The sequence below is a fragment of the Haliotis rubra genome, unplaced genomic scaffold (genome assembly GCF_003918875.1).
Source record: "Haliotis rubra isolate DU_JTF1 unplaced genomic scaffold, ASM391887v1 Scf649, whole genome shotgun sequence".
Classification (NCBI taxonomy): Eukaryota; Metazoa; Mollusca; class Gastropoda; order Lepetellida; family Haliotidae; genus Haliotis; species Haliotis rubra.
This window is the reverse complement of record NW_025767356.1, coordinates 480,315-503,616: the sequence shown is the minus strand read 5'-3', so window position 1 is coordinate 503,616 and position 23,302 is coordinate 480,315. Positions and strand designations below refer to the sequence as shown.

General features: G+C 40.8%; 1 protein-coding gene across 1 annotated transcript in view; it reads left to right on the top strand.

Moving 5' to 3' along the window:
- Positions 1 to 626: 626 nt before the first annotated feature.
- LOC124257063 (acid-sensing ion channel 1-like) overlaps positions 627 to 23,302 on the top strand; it is a 118,024-nt gene continuing 95,348 nt past the window's right edge. Inside the window, exon 1 of the mRNA XM_046691039.1 lies at positions 627 to 680. The gene's annotated coding sequence lies outside the window, so the exon portion shown is untranslated. The remainder of the gene's footprint in view (positions 681 to 23,302) is intronic.

Genomic DNA, 23,302 nt, shown 5'->3' with positions numbered 1-23,302 from the left:
TCAAGGTAAAAAGAATTGGCATCCATTTAGCAATATTTGATCAGCAGTTCTGACTTATATGGTCAAATATGCAGCTGATCAGCAGGTAGGGGAAGCAATTAGTGCCTTATCGTTATTTTTCCAAATTTCACATGTACGCTTATTGTCAGTGGCGGCATATTTGTGAGAAACTTGGGATATCGAGACTTAGGATGCGCGAAAAATTTCCTCCCTGCCTCATGTATTTTCACTTTTCTGGCTTATCATTCCGTCTCGTTGTGTCTGAAACTGATTTATATACATTGGAATAGGGTGGAATATCTTGAGCTGAACTTCTACTTGATCCTACAAACCTATAATATATGATCCGTCTTATTGATGCAATAAATTATCTTTTCATATCGAGAACAACCGAACAAGTATTAATGAGATGTCGCTTGTACGCTCTCTCTCTTCCTCTTGATATTTCACCATTATTCTACCGTATTTTACCATAAATTATACATTATAAGAGGTTATTACGTGCATGGTTACGTCATGCAATGCAGTAGGATCAACCATGCTGATTTCCAATTAATATTGATCACTGAAACTGATAACTGTCAGACGCCAAAGGAACACTTGATGGTATAGAGGGGCACCCATAAACAACGACACTGTGGTAGCAAGAGGACTTATTCATCAGGTGTAAGCAAAGCAAGGTAACATCCTTTCATCTCTTATCTATTTAGTTTACAGATGTCCACATTGTTTCCATTCCAAACAATTCTACTATTTGTTTATTTAAGGCTTCCGTCCCTATCTAAAAAAATAACGGAACGCCTTAGAAAATAGAGGAAGAAAGATCTATAAATTGTTATGTGGCAGTGGTATTGGTTGTGTTACAATGTTCCATGTGTAATACAGGGTACATGTGATATTTATCTCACATTGCATCTGGGGCGGTATAATGGACCTGTGGTTAAAGTGTTTGCACGTCACACCGAAGACCCAGGTTCGATTCCCCACATTGGTCTTCAGTAACCCATGCTTGTCGTAAGAGGCGACTAACGGGATCAGGTGGTCAGGCTCGCTGACTTGGTTGACACATGTCATCGGTTCCCAATTGCGCAGATCGATGCTCATGCTGTTGATCACTGGATAGTCTGGTCAAGACTCGATTATCTTTTCGATTAAAACTAAACTCACTCACTCACTCACTGGACACGCCCTGGTAAGCACATTCTTCACTGCTAAGCCCAAGCAGAGTACTGCTGCCGAGAGGTGGTATTATTATATTCTGTATTTCTAGAATCACTGCTCTTGTATTATATTGCCTTCGGATTTGTACTGTCACTCGACATCGTAGGGCAACTGGGATACCTGCAGCCTAGTGAGTGGTATTGGTTTATTAACTAACAGTTCATAGTTTATAGATTCTCGCCTAGTTATGTTACAGACTGATTCCCTGTTAACGTTTTAGTTTCAACACGTAACAATATTCACACAAAGTGTCCAAAACAAGAAGTGTCATATACGCTCAACATTTCAGAAACACTCTTCTAAAATGCTTTATCGTCACGATATGGCTGGAATATTGCCGATGTGACGTTAAATATTAACTCACTCACTCTAAAATGCTTTACTAAATGATGAAATAACTGTAGTTTAGCCTTCAGTATAGTACACTTTTAGAGTAACGTCAAAATGGGCTTACGCCATGTCCGAATAACCGCCATGTCCTATTTTCTGTATAATGCAAAGGTAATTCTAGTTCCACTGAATTGTGTACGTCCTCTCAGCTGTCTCAATCCCCCGTATATACCATATACATTGTACGGGACTCAGCAAATCAATATCCTCCAACCTGATAATCAAATTTGTTATTTAATAAATATCATCTAATAATTCTAATCGCATATGCCTGATAAATGGGTTTAGAACAAATTCGCATGTTGTACAAATATGTAATGAGGCGTGTGAGGTCCATGAGCTATCCAAATGACCAATGTTCAAAGTTACAATCCGCAACGACAAACACTCTCTGAAGTGTCAGTCGCCCCTTCTAGCCTTACCAGTTCTCCCAAGAAAACTCTACAGTGAGAATATATATTGCATATACAGATTTGTTAAAATAATCATCCAAAAAGTCGTAATTCGTAGCTAATAATGCTCTGCATAAATCACAGGAAAACGCATTTTACAAATTGAATGCCTACAATAAAGGTCATGGCCATTCAAGCTTTTTTATTTCTTTACCTGGATGTTAAAATCAAATTGATTCTATTCAAGGCGTGTTCACATAATTTACTGAAATATTAAAACTGGCTGACTGAATGGAGTTGTCACTATCGCAAAAAACAATCGCGTAGCCATTGTCAAATCCCCATACCTGGTTAACAATACAAGCAGGCCTTGGAACGACCGCTCTTTTCTAATTTTGGTTGTCCTGAACAAGGGTTTACCACACAGTTATAGGTGAACCAAGTGTAGGCCTTTGAATCCTCGTTTAACCGTATACATTCAGTGCTTACAATAACTTATACGCTACCACGATATCGGAAAGATTTTGATTTAAATCCTAAACAGGATTCTAAACATGCATGCATAGAGACTGCTGAAAATTGATTTTCAAGAAATGTTATTTCATCTTTCTTCGTTTCGAATGCATATACATGAAGGAGAGTTCTATCTATGGCATCGCAATTCTTGATATTCTTAAGAAATGACAGTTTTTGTTGTGTTGGATAGGCATATATCAATTCCTTCGACGATGTAAATGTCATTCCCAGAATATTATGAATCTAAGTATTATAACAACAGAACAGCAAAAAGTGTTTTCCTTCCTTTGAACGAACATACGTTTAATGAAATTCCATTCACACTTTTTATGAGTGGCTCTGCAACAAATTCGAATATTCAAACGATTCCTTTTTACGAATATTCCCATATGTGAACTGCATTTGTTTGAATTGGATTGCAGTGTGTTTTGGAGTGCCCTAGTATTGTGCAGTGTAACCCGTGTGATGCCATGATTTATAAATGACGAAGTTTTGTGTTCGTACGGAGACAACACGGTGCTACTTTCTGATCATTTGGAAGGTTTAAGAATGAAAATGTCTTGTGTTACATGTACCAAAAGTACCATCCATATGACAATAATACGAAAAAGCGATTACCTTCTGGCAAATAATCTTATTATTAGAGCTTCAGCATCTCATCACTGTGAAAATGTTCCTGATCTAGCCATGAAAAGTCTGTTTTCGTTCTGAATACAACTGGATCCTATTTCGGAGCAGTCAAAAAGGCACATATACTTGTGTTTAACAATTCATTTCTAATCCATTCAATCAAATGATTTAAATATAATCTTGGTTTAAATAAATGTTGATCAGACAAATCGAGAAAGTGTTTGGTTAGGACACAAATCATTAATGTGCAATGTTTTGAACAATGACAAAAAAAAACCCGTGCTGAACGGCTTAAATGGATACGGTTATGGGCCGGGAAATCGACATTTCAGATTATGTAGTGGGACTTTACCGGCCATATTTTTCATTCAGTGATTTTTAATTGGGGTTTTCCTGGCACTGAGTAAGAACATCAGAGACAAATGAATGTGAATGATTTAGAGTTTTATTAATACTATTGATACCCTAACTTTCGTTTCTGTTTTCATAGTTATTTCTAGATTACATAATAATATGGTATATATTTCCCTTCTTAATAAAAAAATATACACAATAAACCTCACTGCATGTTCATTGTTATGAACAAGTATACTTGAAAACGTATGACAAAACGATTAAAACCAGACTTGTGAGAGGTATACGAGTTGACAAAGGGTGGGAGTTGATGCACCATGTCTCATTAACACATTCAGACAATGACCTACTTTCAGCCGATCCGAATGTTCTCGTATGAAAGTGAAAAGAGACACTACAAACAACTATGGTTACACGAAATTCCTACTCCTTGTTTCATAATAAAATGATTTTGTACAAATGAATTTTAATTGTAAACTTTAATAAATCGTATTTTATGGCGAGGTTTAGGCAGCATGTCGTTAACGAAGAGGTCACAGACTGTCCCTGTTTGAAGAGGTCGTACAATGATTCACAATTCATCTGGCCGACTGGTTACACCTGTTATGTGTTCTTTACCCTTATTAAATGTATTCTGGTAACGTACAATGTGATTGAAATAACAGCAAGGCCGTACAAGACCGCTAAACGTTTCTAGTGGTCGAGCCTCATTCTGAGATTTCCAGATTTCCGTTTGTCACAGCACAGAGCACGCTGCACGACGTGTTTGCAGGGATTAGAAGGAGCGTAGTATTGCAGTATCCAAGTGATTAGATGTATCAAATAATACTGATTAATATTTATATGTCCAGTTGAATGACTTGGTCTCAAACTTCAGGACTGGTTACTGTACTAAGTCGCTCAATAGGATAGGACGGAGCCCAGTCAGCACAAAACGAGACTGTTGTGTGTTAAATGTTTTGACTTGGACCACCTGCCGCTGTGTACATCTTGTCATGTCACCTAATTTATATCAGCAGTGGCGTAAAGGTTCACATCTTATATGATTTCTGTTGTTCGAGTTCAGTTATAAAAATGCACACCCAAGCTACTGTTAAAATAGGACTTATGAAGATCCTAAGCTTCGATTCATGCAAAAAAGCTTCATTTCATACAAAGTCCATATAATTTATGGCGTCAGTATTTATGGAGAGTTATCAAATATGTTCCACGATTGTGTATACCACAATAGCATATATTCGATTACAGCACTGGAATGTGTGTGGTATATCATATCGCCGTGGCAGTATTTTGTTGCTGGTTTGGAGCTTCGAAATGAACACGTTTTTTTAACTATAGACAACGTTAATTCATTGGCACATTTAAATATTTCTGATAATATACCTTACCATGCAGCACTGAGCCAATTATATTTCAATCGATAAACCTACACATAAAATCCTACAAAAGTACATATTCATATGTCTATAGCTTTTGCAAAAGGCAAAATGAAACAATCTTTGGCGAATGTCCACAATCACAACAGATAGATGTGGATGAATTCATGATTCAGCCTGGAGGACTATATTATTTTATTCAGCCGACAGTGGAGCGTTCGGTAGATACACCACACACAAATGTTTGTGTAAGATATGCGTTACAAGACGGCAGTAGATGTAGGCCAGGTGACAGTCAACATTGATCCCAATGTACTGATACATTACTTCATCTCGACAAGCTGAGCTGTCTGAGTTTAATGCAGATAAAGGTTCACTCATCAATCAAGGTTCACACTGTCCATACAAATTCCATACTTCTATATAACAGTCAACTCGCATCAGTCGAGAAAGAGGTAAAGTATTGTCACCAGCGTGAACAATACAACCTCTTCCCCTCTGTTGCAAACTGGGATGGGATTAACCTCCTCTCATATGTTTCAGCCCTGCCATTTAGTTCTAAGCTTAGAACATTCAGAACATTTTTTCTACTGTGAATCTCAGGATTGATGGAAATGATAGTCTCGAGCCGGTTGATACTCAGCATTGTGTTCCCGTAGCCCCGGGCCTTGATTCTTCTTTAGAAGCAATGCCCGGGACTTCACTGCAAGTGTCTCCTTATTACTTAGCCTAGTTTTTACTCGTCCAACATGGCAAGCCTAGTTCCCCAACATACACAAATTGCCACTGATTGTATTCTGCGAGGTCTTTTGAATGCGCATTTATTGACAGGAGTAATAGACGACACATTTAACCCAGGTCTGCAACAATGATATAATTTTACACAGCGATATAGCGAGAGCTTATAATGACAGCCATCGTACCTGTATAGATGAATAGTTACAAGGTTTGTATCCATTGGTTACGTGAGCTGTAGTTGCATGGCTGTACAGTACATCAGGCCTCAACATAGGGGCTACCTTAGTCGCCCTTCCTGCCTGTAACTGGGTTAGTTTTGTGATCAGTTTTTGCCATCACTGTTTTCACCAACAAGCCGGCTGTCCTTAATTAATCATCGTCGTGATTCTGAATCAAGTGGCAAGGACTACAGGAAGCAATTGCAACCGGCAAGGCGGTTTGTAACAGCTGCGCAGTTTCATTTACAGATATACGTGGCAAGTAACTGAGAGTGTCTGGTCTGCATTGTGCTTCTATACCCACGTGCATCTCCTCTCCTGACCACTCGGCACCTTCCAGTTTCGCATTTTAGCGAAACTAATAGTGAAATTAGAACTGATATTTGTATTCGTGTCTGTTTCATTTATACATTTTACGTTTGGCTTAACATGGCTTGCTGACATTATTTCAGGTTCGAATCCCTATCACGACAACTTTAATTGTTTTTATTGCTGTTGTGTCTTCCTTGTGATATGAACCCGTATCTACAAATGGTGTCTATAATGATAAACTGTTGAAGTGCGAGTTTCAGTGGACGCTGGAGATCCAGTTGATTATAGATCATTGTCATATTATCTGAGGATGGTTGGCTGCTTTCTTGTTTAACGCCGCACGCAGCAATATTCCAACTATTTGGCGGCGGTCTGTAAATAACAGTCTGGGATCCTTTCACAAAGCAACCTTTACTAAGGTTAACCTTAACTCCCATTCTTTAACACTGCACTAAGGTCACCTTAGTGACTTACGATCACCTTAGTGCTTCGTGAAAGGAGGCCCTGAACCAGATAATCCTGTGATCAACAGCATGACCATCGATCTACGCAGTGGGGATATGATGACATGTGTCAACCAAGTCAGCGAGCCTGACCATCCGATGCCATCAGTTGTCTCTTTCGGCATGCATGGGTTACTAAGACCAAGTGTAACCCTGATCTTCACGGGTCTGTTATCTAAGGACCCTGCCCAAGATGTATAAGGGACCATTACATAGCGCAGTTTGTCACTGAACCGATCTTCTGAGATCCAGTCATAGAATGTTCACATCTGTATTTCCATTTTAAACAGACGGAGATTGTTGCTGGAGATAGTCAGGACTCGGAATTAAGTTGCACTGACATTCTATATTAACATCAAATTGCAAACACCTGAGCCATGAACATACTTCACTATCTTTCAACCTTTTCAGGATACTGAGATGATACTTGTGCAGCTACAGCTGAGATCAAAACCAAATTGAAAGTAACTCACTATTAGTAAGTAGAGTAGCATATCACCGGATTTGGAACACAAAAGAATGTTCAAAACGGATGAAACATAACTGTACAACAGTTAAATATAACCAAGGTCATTGCTGGAACAACACCAAACCGATGTATATGACAAAATATGGTCAACATTGTTGGCTTTTATATGCTGTCTGTCATTGGTCTCCCAGTCAAAACGCAGAACAATATACTTTACCTATTCTAAACAATAGGTGGAGTCAAATAAGGAGACTAGAATGACAAGAGCAATGATAATCGCCTGTTCTAAAGTATACCGCAGCTTAACAATATAAAATACTGGAGGTGTGATGCCCAAACATAATGGATATAAATAAATGTTTTATCGGTATATGGATCTGAATATGCTCAATATGTGAAAATATATATTGCATATGGCAGTTCCTATACTTCAAAATTCGGCTCAAAACAACTTGGACTTCCCTTACAAAACCAAAATACATTTAATATGAAGCATCAAAATACATTTAACATAGAGCACCAAAAGTATACAACCTGAAGCCCCCCCAGAACATTTATCTTTGCGCACCAAATTTTTCTTACCAACATGGCATGACATTATTCAACACAATGTCATTTCACACATGATGTACACGGGGCGGTGGAGTAGCCTAGTGGGTAACGCGTTCGCTCGTCACGCTGAAGACCCGGGTTCGATTCCCTACATGGGCACAATGTGTGAAGCCAATTTCTGGTGTCCCCCATCGTGATATTGCTGGAATATTGCTAAAAGCGACGTACTGTTAAACTCACTCACACACTCACTCATGATATACGCCTTTTCGATTATCCACAGGTTTGACCTTTAGCTTCAATCCGTGAAAAAGAAACAACTCAAATATGACTTATACCACACTCTGCCAAAACAGTTACATTTAAACTTAACTTCCCTACCTTACGAAAACATAATTACAGGATTTTACAAGACATAATTATACATGGAAGCTTAAAAATAACCCACTATAAATAATGCCATAAAATCTGCTCTAGTTTTATATGAACTTAAAATCTAAATACAACTGTTATATATTCAGGGAGATATAGAAAAAATATAATATATGCAGCCTAGACACTAAAACAAGATATTTCGCAAGAAAAGCTGGATGAAATGAAGTGGGTGAAATCTGAACACGGGCAATATGCCATAAATATTCATTTGAAACAAAGACAATATTACTAGAATACCAAGCAATTCCACTGTACGTCCTAACCATAATAACTTCCCCGTCATACGCAGCACCTAGTATAGGATTTTACACACTGACATTGTGAAGGTATTCAATTCGTACGGTGAATGTATGATTTCCGGGTTTGTATGTACGTCACGTATATACTAACAAAATATGATACTTAACACCCACATAATTGGTAATACTTCTGAAGTGTTCTTTTAGTTGTGCTATACACAATGACATGTAGGCTGTTTGGACAGGCTGTTTGATCTCCAGTAGCAGACTTACTGCACAACGCAGATATGTGATCTTGACGACCACACGCAAGACCGTGTTTAATGTCTGCAGGGGATGCGCAGATATGCCAGATTCTACCAGAAGCAGTGGAACAGGATTGTCTCCAGTGACGAGGCACGCTTCGCACAATGTTGTGTTCGTGAGGTTTACTGATTTGGAGGGTTAGGAAAATGGTTTGGGAAGCCTTTTGTACCTAAGTCCGTTCTCAATTGATTGTTGTGCAGGGGAGTCTGACTGCCATACAGTATTGTGACCACACCGTGATCTGCTATTGATGCAGCTACATGGTGGACTGGCGTGTCATCATCATAGAATCCATCACAGTTTAACACTAAAGCTGAGTGCGATATTTCATATTATTACGGAAACATTTATAGTGGTCATTTAGATTAGCAACATTTAGTGCTAGTGAATGACCAGTGTGTGTAAACTAGGAGAAAATTCTGTTTTGTGTCATTGTCCCATTTACATTACCACTGTCGTGAAAATTATAATTGTTTTATACAGTCCATAGCTTTGGCAAGGGACTAACAAATACATGATCCCTGTATCTCCAATCGGGTGTTTTGTAAGATTGTATCCTGTAGAATTTGAGATATCTTAAAGTGCGAGTGGGATGTCTTGTAGACACAACTGCACAGATAGCAGTAAAGATCTCTCGAATTCACGAAACTGAGAAAACAGTTTCGACGTTTGTCGTTATACACATTGTTTCGCTTTTCTCCATTATGAGATGTCTTCATTCAGTTTAGTTGACATTAACGTATCTCTCCCACCTAACCTTACCCATAAACAACAATCGTAGACATCTTCCTGGTGGACATATTCCATTCCATCAAGCAAGAAACGACTATAATATCGTCACTTATCGTAGACTTCTATGAATGGGATTAGCATTCTCTTATATGTTTGACCGTGGTACTGAACACGTGGTATCTTCCCCTGTAAATTTGTAAGATTGCTGCAAATGATAGACTCGACCCCGTTGATATTACAATGTGTTCCCGTGTGTCTCCTTATTGCATAGCCTTGTGTGGCTCCTACAACCCGATACATGGCCAGCCTAGTTCCTCAACATGCGCTAATTGCCTCTGATTGTGTTCAGCCAGGTCTTTCGAATGTGCATTTATTGACAGGAGTGATGGACGACACCCCAGGTCTGCACCAATCAGATAATTGTATATAGCGATATAGCGAGGCACTATAAAGACAGCCATCGTCTTTATGTTTATTCATATCATGACAAATGACTGTAGTAATGAGGTGTAGGGATTATATCTTGTTGCCACAGCTGTACACATGGCACAAGAGCGCACTGGTGTGTGGTGTGCTTGTCTGCCATTACTTCAGCCGTAATATCGACTCATAACTGGTGAACTCACGACCCGATATGAACGATATCTACAGTACAACCAGAAATTATTGAGAATTTAAAGATTGTAATATTTTACATTTTTTTCACTCATTACTCACGTATTAAAGGTGAATATTAGCATAACATAACTCAAGATTCAAAGACAGGTGAACAGTTAGTACTTTGTCAAGTCACCATGGGCAGCAATGCAGGCTTCAATGCGGCGGGTCATACTTCTGATCAAAGAAGTTAGAAAGTCGTGGTCCATGCTGTCCCAATATCGGACCATCTCTTCTTTCATTTCAGCAATATTTGTCAGATTTTTCTTATTGACACTTTCCTTCATAAGTCCCCAAACATTTTCTGTTGGATTTAGGTCAGGGCTATAGCATGGCCAATCTATTAATGTCATATTTTGAGTCCGAAACCAGGCATGTGAATGCTTTGAACGATGTTATGGGTCGTTGTTCTGCTGGAAAATCCAAACGTTTCCATAGAACACGTGAGCAGATGGAAGTAAATGTCCCTCGAGAATATCTGTGTACCGCTCACTGTTCATATTCCCTTCCAATACACAGAGTGGCGTTGCCCCTAACACAGATATGCCACCCCACACGTTAAATTTCGGACTGTACTTGGGGCGCTGATACAAATGGTTTTCAGTTTGTTTGCTCAAGAATTTCAGTGTATTAGGAAACAGCCACACATAACTTTCTTCTGAGAAGATTTCTATGCTGTAAGCACCAGTTCAACCTTCGCTCCTTTTGTTCAGGTTTCATGATCGGTGATGGAATTCCTCGACTTTTCTGCCAACCCATTGCATGCAGCTCAGTTCTAACAGCCACAGTTCCTCTATCAATCATATCCACCGTTAAGTTTTCTAAACGCCTTTGTTTGTTTTTAGAAACAAGAATACCAAGCCGCCTCCTGTCACCGATAGTCAATTTTCTGGGCCTACCTGCGCCTCCCTGGTGCTCAATGCCATATCCATTTGCAATATTTTTCAAAACACGATAAACAGTGGACAAAGGGATGCCTGTTCTACTTGAAATCACTTTAGCTGATCTGATGTCCTTATAATACTCTAAAATCAACTTCCTCTTCTCTAAATCATCCATACTGAGGATCACTGAAAATGCCGTCTGCTAGCAAGTAAACAAAGGGGGATAACTCTTCACAAACTAATGAAAAAGGATTAACGGAGTCGTCTATCTTGAATGAAACCAAGCACTTGATAGCTGGTCAAGGTTGTTTATACTAGAAATCCAACTAAACATATTCCTAAAATTTCTGGTCATACTATAGTTTCATCATCATCCTAAGCATATTAACAAGCATAAATACTACTACATATTTTACTAGCATACGGTGTCTGTATGTCCAGTCGTATGTGCATTATGGGTGATATATCGTCTCTAACAAAGAGCGAATCACATCTCTCTATATTGTTAAAGGCTGCAATGCCACATCGAAAATAACGTTATTATACTCATGAAAAGTATTAATCAAATGTTTTAAGAAATGAATTGATAATGACAAGAATCACCAGTACCTCTCAAAACTGGATAGGATAATATACATGGATCACCTGAATTCAACACTGACGCCAGGCGATGATCATACGCAATTGTCATAACAACACATCCAAAGCTTGTTTACGTGTTTACTGCCTTCTACTGAACACAGCAGAAGTGTTCCTACTACACAGCAGGCTGTAAACAATTGCGTCCGGTCCGTTAACAAAATCAAATTGTTTTCTTACACTTTTTCCTTTTATATTATTTGCAGATATTGGAATTTCGTTTTGGAGGATTACAACAAGATTAATGTGTTAAAGAAGAGTAATCTAATATTAAACAGTGTTTTATAATGCATTGCACTGTTTTTGTTTTGTTTCGTTGAAATTGTATATAAGCTCAATACTGGTTGAAGCATTATGTGTAGGTGCTTTGAGAGTCAAATGTAATTTTGATCTCTCTAAACCAGTGGCTAATCCAGCACAGTAGAGAATGAAGGTATCTAGACGCTATAACACTCAAGCGAATGCCTCTTCCATCTGCCACTATCTTATATAGAAAACAGTGACAGTGTGGAAGACCATCAATGTAATTTGGACATTGAGCCCAGGTCTGTACTGGAATCTTCACCACTGTTACTGCAAAGTAGGTATATTTCACACGTTACTGGCATTGACACAACTGGGTTTTATACTGCCATTGAATTCTGCAGTTCCTGCAAATTGTGTTCAGACTTTGTTATTGATTTGTATTACTTTGCATAAATACTCATGTTGTGTGGTTTCTTATTGAATACTTTTGAGTGAAGATTTTGAAATTTAGAAATCGACACTTTCTTCAAATGGGGCTGTATGAATGTAGCATTGTATTAAGTTTTCCATATAGGCAGTGAGTTTTGGGATGGTGCTGTTGAATGGGAGGGAGTGAATCTGTTTACCTCAAATCAGTTGTGATAATGTGCAGCATTTATCGCAAACTATATATTGAGATTGTCACTATGGCAAATAAGCAGTTAGACTGTACGTTTCGTCTAGCGTCTCATGACGAAAGGTGCTTCTGTATTGTAGGATACATCCTCTGAGTCAACACGAAGAAAACCTTCGATCCATGAATCCATGGAAGTGTATCTTTAAGGACAGTACATCTACCATATCTACAGTGAAAGATATCATCACCAAACATCGCAGCGTCCACAACCAAGGACATGTCAAAACTTGGTAATGTAAAATTAAGGTTTTCGAGTCGCAGTAATCCCTGAGAACTGGACCTGTACTCACAGAAAGTGTTTTAGTGTTGGGCACACTGACGGACAACGCTCTCCAGCGGTGTGGGACTTATTGTGGCCAGGGTCCCATTCCACAAAGAGTGTTTGGCACACTGACGGACAACGCTCTCCAGCGGTGTGGGACTTACTGTGGCCAGGGTCCCATTCCACAAAGTGTGTTTGGCACACTGACGGACAACGCTCTCCAGCGGTGTGGGACTTACTGTGGTCAGGGTCCCATTCCACAAAGTGTGTTTGGCACACTGACGGACAACGCTCTCCAGCGGTGTGGGACATACTGTGGCCAGGGTCCCATTCCACAAAGTGTGTTTGGCACACTGACGGACAACGCTCTCCAGCGGTGTGGGACTTACTGTGGTCAGGGTCCCATTCCACAAAGTGTGTAGGGCATACTGACGGACAACGCTCTCCAGCGGTGTGGGACTTACTGTGGCCAGGGTCTCAATCCAAAAAGTGTGTTTGGCACACTGACGGACAACGCTCTCCAGCGGTGTGGGACTTACTGTGGCCAGGGTCCCATTCCACAAAGTGTGTTTGGCACACTGACGGACAACGCTCTCCAGCGGTGTGGGACATACTGTGGCCAGGGTCCCATTCCACAAAGTGTGTTTGGCACACTAACGGACAACGCTCTCCAGCGGTGTGGGACATACTGTGGTCAGGGTCCCATTCCACAAAGTGTGATGGGCACACTGACGGACAACGCTCTCCAGCGGTGTGGGACTTACTGTGGTCAGGGTCCCATTCCACAAAGTGTGTTGGGCACACTGACGGACAACGCTCTCCAGCGGTGTGGGACATACTGTGGTCAGGGTCCCATTCCACAAAGTGTGTTGGGCACACTGACGGACAACGCTCTCCAGCGGTGTGGGACTTACTGTGTTCAGGGTCCCATTCCACAAAGTGTGTTGGGCACACTGACGGACAACGCTCTCCAGCGGTGTGGGACATACTGTGGTCAGGGTCCTATTCCACAAAGTGATGGCAAAGCTTAGATGATCATAACTCCCATACTTTATCATAGACATACGACAGGCGTAGCGCTACGATCATCGTAACTCCCATACTTTATCATAGACATACGACAGGCGTAGTGCTACGATCATCGTAACTCCCATACTTTATCATCGACATACGACAGGCGTAGCGCTACGATCATCGTAACTCCCATACTTTATCATAGACATACGACAGGCGTAGCGCTACGATCATCGCAACTCCCATACTTTATCATAGACATACGACAGGCGTAGCGCTACGATCATCGTAACTCCCATACTTTATCATCGACATACGACAGGCGTAGCGCTAAGATCATCGCAACTCTCATACTTTATCATAGACATACGACAGGCGTAGCGCTACGATCGCTTTGTGGAACGGGGCCCAGGCCAGTCGACCCACTTCAGAGTACAACACCAGATGAGGCGGAATGCCGTGGACGCTGATGCGTCTTGGATGCTAAAGTTGTGTCATGTGTATTGGAACCCAAGAGAATTGTACATGTTATTGGAGTAGGTATTCTCGATGCGTGGATGGTGTTGATGTTTTTGAACTACATCTAATAATATGTTCATGTTTACGAATGCGTTTGTTACTGCATGATCTCATGTTGGGAAAATACCAAGGAACATGCGAGTACATAAACAATCACATGTCTCAATTAAGCATCGATTAACAAGATGATGATTCCCAATAATACGAAATTCGTCTGTTTTCTGATTACTATCTAGAACTCACCCTAGGGCGTGTAATTGCACTGGACAACTATTATCCTGAAGCTGTAGTCGACTAGAAAATCCGTACATGCTTCACTGACTGGTCTGATTGGTCACTGATGTTTCATATTTTGAAGTCTGCCCTGAAACTTTTCGAAAACTTTACTGTGGCACTGGATGTTGTAATTGTTACCTTAATCGAACAACTTCTGAGGTGTCGTATGATGCTCATGGTAAAAAGGCATGCTCGGTTGTACCTGAATGAATTGGCATGTCTTCAGGTTTTAGAGTAAAGCCAAACGATAGGGGCATTTGGGAAGATTTCGTCCTCAATTGCCACACTGACCTTATATGTGGCATTATGTGATATGTCACTTATACCAATTTCTTTGCTCAAGCGATCAAAGCTCTTGGATGAAACAATTTATGTATTATGTGTACATATAATGGTTTCTATTTGAGGCCTTGTCAGTAGGAACTGCGACAACCTTTTCACGCAGGGCAGCCAGATTTTGGATGACAGCTGGCTAGGACAGAATAGGTTTATACCAATTATTCCTCATTTACAGGTGTTTTTTTTCACCTAAGGCGTGTGTATATGCTCTATTCTCTAAACGTTACCGCACCAAGACAGACAGCGCAAGACGCGATCACCTCATCTTCTCGTGAGACCATACACGCTTTCAATCATTTCCCGGTGAAGATTCAACCCGATCCTCCCAATCCAGTATTAGATATCTAGCAGCTTTGTACTCAGAAAAACACGAGGGAACATATCTCCCCTCTCGTATTTAGTTACTGGAACCAAGACGGAGGCCTGGCATGGATGAATAATCTTTTTGCTGAAATGCTGCCTCTGGCTGCACGGATCCAGGACTGGCAGCGGAAACTCGGATCAGTCAGTAATTACAGTTCACCTGAAAACACTTGACAGAAACGTGGCAGCAATGGAACGTTTGTAAAACGTCAGTGCAGATTTCACGAATAATACATTCAGGGAGTTCCGTTTTAAGAGGATGACAACATCGGAACCTCAATCTTTTGTCATTACTGAGGGAAAGACATAATCCAGAAAATGAGGTGTCATTCGGTAATGTTTGATGTTCTGAGGGAATGGAATAATGGAATTAATGAAGGCAGATAGTAATGAATAATCTGATAGTGAAGATATCTGATATCATTGTAACACATTAACTTGAAACATATAGAAAACTGTTAGAATCTGGATGAAAATGAAAAGATTACTAACATGCTTGATTAACATTAGAGTATGTTCAGTTCGTCGCAAATGAAAGGAACGTCGAATTTCCTGCATTTGGTTGAAAGTAACCATGGCAAAATCAGATGGAATTATAGACCCATCCATAAAACAAGCACGACGCTCCATGTAGATGTAAAACACCCAATATTCTGCATGGGAGAAGATTATGTACTCCCGAATTACATAACCACCTAAAATATTTTCTAATGAAAACGAAATTCAGTCAGGCTTTTGCAGAAGCTAGTCCACTTTTGCTAAAGTGTTTGTATTATATGGCTTTAGTTTTTGAAAGCACAGGAATTGTTTCTTTTCTGTCTCGTTTGATATTTATATATCAATGAGCTTTGGGCAAAATCTTGCGACATATAATAGAACTATTCTGACTAATGCAGGTTTTGTGGTCAAATATAAAATCTTGAGCCATCCATCTCTGTTTGCGGTGAGTTTAAATGCTTATTTGAATGGAGTCGCTATTTTAAGAATAAGAATTCCACGTCATACCAACTTATCGCTCATGGTCTCACAATGCATCAACAGTGTTGCGATAATAACAAGCTGTCGCAGACATGCGAGTAACTCCATCACCTGAACACACACGGTGTCCAGTTGTAACACTGGTCAGGTTGGAATAAATGACCAACTTAATGCTGGCGATTAGGTGCCTGACTCTGAGGGTGTGGGTTCGAATCCCGGATCGGACTCACGTATTCATGTGGTTGGATTGTCAGCGAAGTATCCATACTGCTGACATTCACCAAGATCATACACCTCTGAGACTTGCGTCCCTTGGAACCTTCCTCGCGCTTCTTGGTGTAATTATTTATCCATTAAAACGCGTAACATGTAACTCGCGAATAGACTCCCGGAACGTCAGGGAACACTGAAACTTTGTTTAGTTAATTTATGTCTATTTGTTTACATTTGACATTCGGTTCGTTTGCTGAGATAACGATTTTCGTTCGTTTTTGTATCGTATTATATGAAGAGTACTTTTTAGGAAGCTATAAAAATGACCACATTACACGGAGCCGACCAAGCATCGAGTAAATATTAAACTGATTGATTTGATGTTTAACAGTTATTAGTCACGTTGCACATGTTGCATTAGATCAAGGTTATGTAGGACTAATCTATCAACCTAATGATTTAGTCGTGTCTACATTTCTGTGGACACAATACTGCGTCAGCTTGTAATCGTGTTAAACAGGATGTCAGTTAATGAACTGTCGTTCTTTGAAATGTTTTAACTGAAATGTTAAGCAAAATTTGTCAGAGAGGTTGAAAAGAGTATATTTGTCGCGATGAATGTTCTTCACTTTCATGTAAACAGGAAATGTGTGTCTTGCGGTTTATCAAAACAGTGGTTATATCTGTAGAACAGTTTACAAGCAGTGAGTGAGTGAGTTTAGTTTTACGCCGCACTCAGCAATATTCCAGCTATATGGCGGCGGTTTGTAAATAATCGAGTCTGGACCAGACAATCCAGTGATCAACAACATGAGCATCGATCTGCACAACTGGGAACCGATGACATGTGTCAACCAGGTCAGTGAGCCTGACCACCCGATCCCGTTAGTGGCCTCTTACGACCAGCATGGGTTACTGAAGATCAATATTCCAACCGGGATCTTCATAGGTACAGTTTACAAGCAGATGTGTACAGTTACCAACATATAGCTAAAGTGCGTTTTGATGATTTTGTTTCATTAATCTAGCATGTATACAAAAGCACTGTCAAAAATGCATGTGACCTTAATAAAATAGATCAATATTCCAGAGGATGACAGTATTCCTGAACTGTTACAGTTCTTTCAGTTTATTTGACAAGCGTATTATTGAGCCTTAGGTGAACGAAACGATTCGACATGGAGAAACGTCACCAGCACATGACAGGCTCCACACAGAGTAACGGACACTGCCCGGAAGAGGTGGTAGCACTGATAATGTCAACGTCACCGGAACGTTACTACACAAGGGACCTTTAGAAAACGGCTATCGAATGTGGCTGCTGTAACGGAACTGTCAAAATTTGCAAGTTGTTCAGGTGTCAAAGCGTTCACCGTATCCTTGTCAGAGCTGCCCATTGTTGTATCTGTCGAACGACCTTAAACAGGAGATTATTCCCAGGCGCCTCGATCTACCGAGGAGATGAAAACTGCTGTACACGTGTTTGCAGCAGAACGGTTCCAACAGTAAATCGTTATTTACATTGTTAGTCTGCCAAGGGTAGTTCCCAACAAATACAAACTGTTGGTCTCCCCTGGCGGTAGATTTGTGTGGATTTCTACTGCTGTTGGAGTACAAACTGCACTTTCAGAAATATATCAATACATTCGTCTATTTAACGTTGTTATCCTTCACTCACATTGGATGAAGTGCAATCTGGACATGGACGTCATGGCAACTAGGGATGTTGTCAACCTGGGGTTGTGTTTCTCTGACATGGACTTCATGACAACTAGGGATGTTGTCAACCTGGGGTTGTTGTGTTTCTCTGACATGGACTTCATGACAACTAGGGATGTCGTCAACCTGGGGTTGTTGTGTTTCTCTGACATGGACTTCATGACAACTAGGGATGTTGTCAACCTGGGGTTGTTGTGTTTCTCTGACATGGACTTCATGACAACTAGGGATGTTGTCAACCTGGGGTTGTTGTGTTTCTCTGACATGGACTTCATGACAACTAGGGATGTTGTCAACCTGGGGTTGTTGTGTTTCTCTCTGACATGGACTTCATGACAACTAGGGATGTTGTCAACCTGGGGTTGTGTTTCTCTGACATGGACTTCATGACAACTAGGGATGTTGTCAACCTGGGGTTGTGTGTTTCTCTGACATGGACTTCATGACAACTAGGGATGTTGTCAACCTGGGGTTGTTGTGTTTTTCTCTGACATGGACTTCATGACAACTAGGGATGTTGTCAACCTGGGGTTGTGTTTCTCTGACATGGACTTCATGACAACTAGGGATGTTGTCAACCTGGGGTTGTGTTTCTCTGACATGGACTTCATGACAACAAGGGATGTTGTCAACCTGGGGTTGTGTTTCTCTGACATGGACTTCATGACAACTAGGGATGTTGTCAACCTGGGGTTGTTGTGTTTCTCTGACATGGACTTCATGACAACTAGGGATGTTGTCAACCTGGGGTTGTTGTGTTTCTCTGACATGGACTTCATGACAACTAGGGATGTCGTCAACCTGGGGTTGTTGTGTTTCTCTGACATGGACTTCATGACAACTAGGGATGTCGTCAACCTGGGGTTGTTGTGTTTCTCTGACATGGACTTCATGACAACTAGGGATGTTGTCAACCTGGGGTTGTTGTGTTTCTCTGACATGGACTTCATGACAACTAGGGATGTTGTCAACCTGGGGTTGTTGTGTTTCTCTGACATGGACTTCATGACAACTAGGGATGTTGTCAACCTGGGGTTGTTGTGTTTCTCTGACATGGACTTCATGACAACTAGGGATGTTGTCAACCTGGGGTTGTGTTTCTCTGACATGGACTTCATGACAACTAGGGATGTTGTCAACCTGGGGTTGTTGTGTTTCTCTGACATGGACTTCATGACAACTAGGGATGTCGTCAACCTGGGGTTGTTGTGTTTCTCTGAGACAACGTTACAGGAATCTGTACCGAAACGTTATCTATAAAGTTTGTCAATATTGTATTTCCAAACTTCTAAAATGCCACTGAAAGAAGTCGCTAGTAGGATGTAGCATGGTATGTAAAGGAAGAACGAGCACATACGATTAAGTCACTGTGCATTGGTCGTATATATAGCTTCCACATGGAATGTGAACATTCAGTTCCTTGTTAATTTCTCACCTTGATCTAACACTCTATCGCATATAAAACATTTATCGTAGCCTTGGATTGTTTTGATCCTAATGTTTTGTTTTTTTGTAATCCATAAATGAAGTGCTGCAAACAGTACGGCAAGAATATTTCTGATAAATGAAACTAGTGTCATTTTAAATTAATGTGTAATCTTGTGAATGATATTTTGGATTTGAATCAGGGAAAAAGTCTGAAGATACGCAACCCCAGGGTTGTTGTTCGAACTACACGAACTTAGCAAGGAGCAGGACATGTTCAAGAATAATAGACAGCAATGTTCACTTTGAAAGACCTGACTTTGAGACATTTCCAATGCAGTCTTCGGAGGTACATCACAACTGTCAAGTAATAGACCGTTCTCGTAGTGCCGCCCTCCAGTAACGACCCTGCCACCACCCTCGCAGTCCGTGCCATATCTTCGCCGACGACTGCGATATCCTCATAAGACGCCTAGGCAGACGGCAAATTCTGACGTCAGACCATCGGAGACTACATCTCAAGCGTAGCAGACAACACTTGTGATGGGGAGCAAATGAGTGAAGAAATGTTCTTTCACCAGAGAGTCACGTTTCAGTCTTCATCGAGACAAGACGTGTGTCCAAAGGTACAGAAGTTAAAGTCACGTTTTGGTAACGTGGTGACGTTTCAACATGATAACGCCAGTCCATACGAGTTGTACAGCAGTATCGTAATCGGAACAACGTAAATATGTTTCCCCAGCCTGCAAGATCTCATTACTTGTCACCCATCGAACACGTCCGGGGTGAAATGCGGCTGTGGTTACGATGTCATCTGAATCCGTCAAATCCAAATCCTTCCTGAGATAAGGAATGATCTTTCCCAGGACATTCAGTGACGTTTTATGGCGTTAATGACACCTGCATCAACACACAAGGTACGTGTGCATCTTACATTGGAGCTCATTCGCATGTGCCAGGTGCGCTGTTCTTACGAACTGTTGATACCTTGAATAATTTGTCCTTCCATGCAATAGCATTTCATTCCCAGGCATAACGTTTAACACTGAACCTGTTTGTAGTGTGTCATAGTAGCTTTTGCCTTTCTGTGTATAAGTCAAATACTGGACTTCATCATTGACATCTCTCAGTCTGGATGTAAGAATATAAGTGGGCACACAACTAAAACAATAGTGGACCACTGAGATAGTCTCGTCTGTTTCGTATTCAGATCTGTCCAGGAACAACAAAACAAAGCGACAAACCCTGTTGCGTTGTCATGAGAATCATGATTATACGATTCGGACTATATAATGAGCAAGGATAATAGGTAAAGAGCTGTGATAGCAAGTACGCTAAACTACTCAAAACGCCTTCCACAAGAATGTCACAGGAGCTATGGTTTATCCAACTCCACTAGGCTCTGCGACAATGTTCAGCCAATATTCCCATTATGTTGGCCAATAAACCAGTAGCGCCCTTTTTTGTGTCCGTGTCTTTTGTGCGAGTAGTATGATCAGTATTTCATTGTGATTCCAAGCCATATTCACATGATACTGTATGATCGTACAATCCGTTCTGTTTCCATTAGAGATTTATAGTGGGTATTGAAAGGGTTTTGTGTTTTTCTGTTTCTATGAGGAGAACCGAATGATACCGGAAGAGACGACATAGTGGATATCTCAGTGTATCACTATACCGAACATGAGCAGCACTACCGACTTTATAGCCTTGTTTACGTCTAGTGACGAAACCATATCTTGTTATAATCATGTACGTGAATACGGTTTGCCCGGGGCAAACATTCTAATGTGGTAACACTAACATTTACACATATTTAAATCAAAACTTGCTATGGCGTAAAACGATATATATTCATTGGTTTCCAATACACTTCCTTAGCTTTAAGCTGCATCATTCAACAGTAATCCCGTTCAGTCAGAGAGAGGGGTGTTAGACGCTGACAGAAAACGTTATGACATCGTAGAACCAGTCTCGATCATCCTCCGAAACAGACTCCACTGGGAGAAAAATGCAAATCAGCGTGTGTCTGTTTTTGTGTGTATCTCTGTCTCCCTGCGTGTGCACACAAGTGTGCGTGTCTATTTTTGTATGTCTCCCCGATTGAGTGTTTATAGTGTGTATGAGTGTGTTTATTGGTTTCCTTTCCAACGCTTCACTTTGCAATTTTCCAGCTATAAATAGCAGCGCGTGGACCAGAGAATCCAGTGACTGACATCGATCAGGGAGCCACAAATGCGTTACTGTGTATGTGTGTTTTTCTACGTGCGTGCGTGCGTGCGTGCGTGCGTGTGTGTGTGTGTGTATGCAGTGACAGGTTTCGCACATTTGAAGAGACGGGTTGTAACATTTGCAGACAAAACCATGCGTACCAAAATGAGCCTGTCTGGGTTCATGTCTTGTTTTGTGTCCATTACAATTTATGTTTATTAATTTTACATTCGATATGGGTTACCGATCAGAAATTCGTTTAGCAGACTCACCGACACTTCAACAAGTTTCTATTTTCAACAAATAATACCCTCTGGGTGAAGAGGTTGACGCCAGCGTTTTTCTAAATTCGATTTTCTATCTGGTCGTTAACGTTTTACAATGGAGCTTAACATCAGATGTGCGTGCGTGGAGTATATACACCATCCTCATGCCATTTTCTGGATGTGCCTTGAAGCGTCCAAGTCGGTTGCTGCTGCTCCCAGGGTTCACAATTAAGGTATGACGTTACACTGCATATTGTACCTATAGTTTTTGTTCATAGTTAGCCTTCTCAGACACACCTCTGCATCTGCACCACCGAATAGCAATTAACGCTTTATTGCATTGAACTTTATTGGTTTTGTGCATTCATTTAATCAGTAATCTCGAAAATATCACACATGGACTTCCTCGCTTCCACCACAAGAGTGAGTGTTAGATAGGTCCGCGGGTGTTATTCCCAAGCTGTATATAAACAGGGAAGGTGATGGATACTGCAGTCCCCAGCTTTGGTGTTGCTACAAACAACACAACTATACTCACGTACTCATCGAGTGCACAGGTTGAAATCATCTGTCTCTCGCACGACACAGACCTTTGGTTAAGGCACGCACACAATCAATCCTTTATCTGATAACTCAATGTGCTGGTGTACACAAATATATTGCCCTCACTTAGATCCTCGCATAGCTTTTGTAGAAGCACGCTCTGAATTATCAATCGCCCACATATTCTGTCGCTATAGCTGGCTGAGGTATATCACAGTCACTCCGTCAGATACCACGGTATAATAGCTTGTGTAGTTGATGTACAACATACGCGAGTCGAGGTGGTAGCACAAGTGATGCAGGATTAGCATCATTAGTCTCTCGGACAACCGTATCTCTTAAACTCATACCTGATGTTATGTGTACTTATTAGACATTCAATTACTGTCAGTCTGTTTCCTGCTTCACTACGTCAAGACAGATACAGAGAGTTGATCTGTGACAGTAGATGGATATTCTGTGTAGCCGTACCTGCGCATGGCCCTAAATGATTATTCGCCGGAGACAATGCAGGTTAGAAGTGGTCTTCAGCAATCTAAGCTTTTCTTCAGGTTGCGACTAACGGGATCAGGTGGTCAGGTTCGCTTATTTACAGACTGCCGTCACATTGCTGATATTTTGGTGAGCGCGGCTAAAACGAATAACAACAATAGACAAATAGCTCGTATTAAGTCCGGGCAATGGAAAAC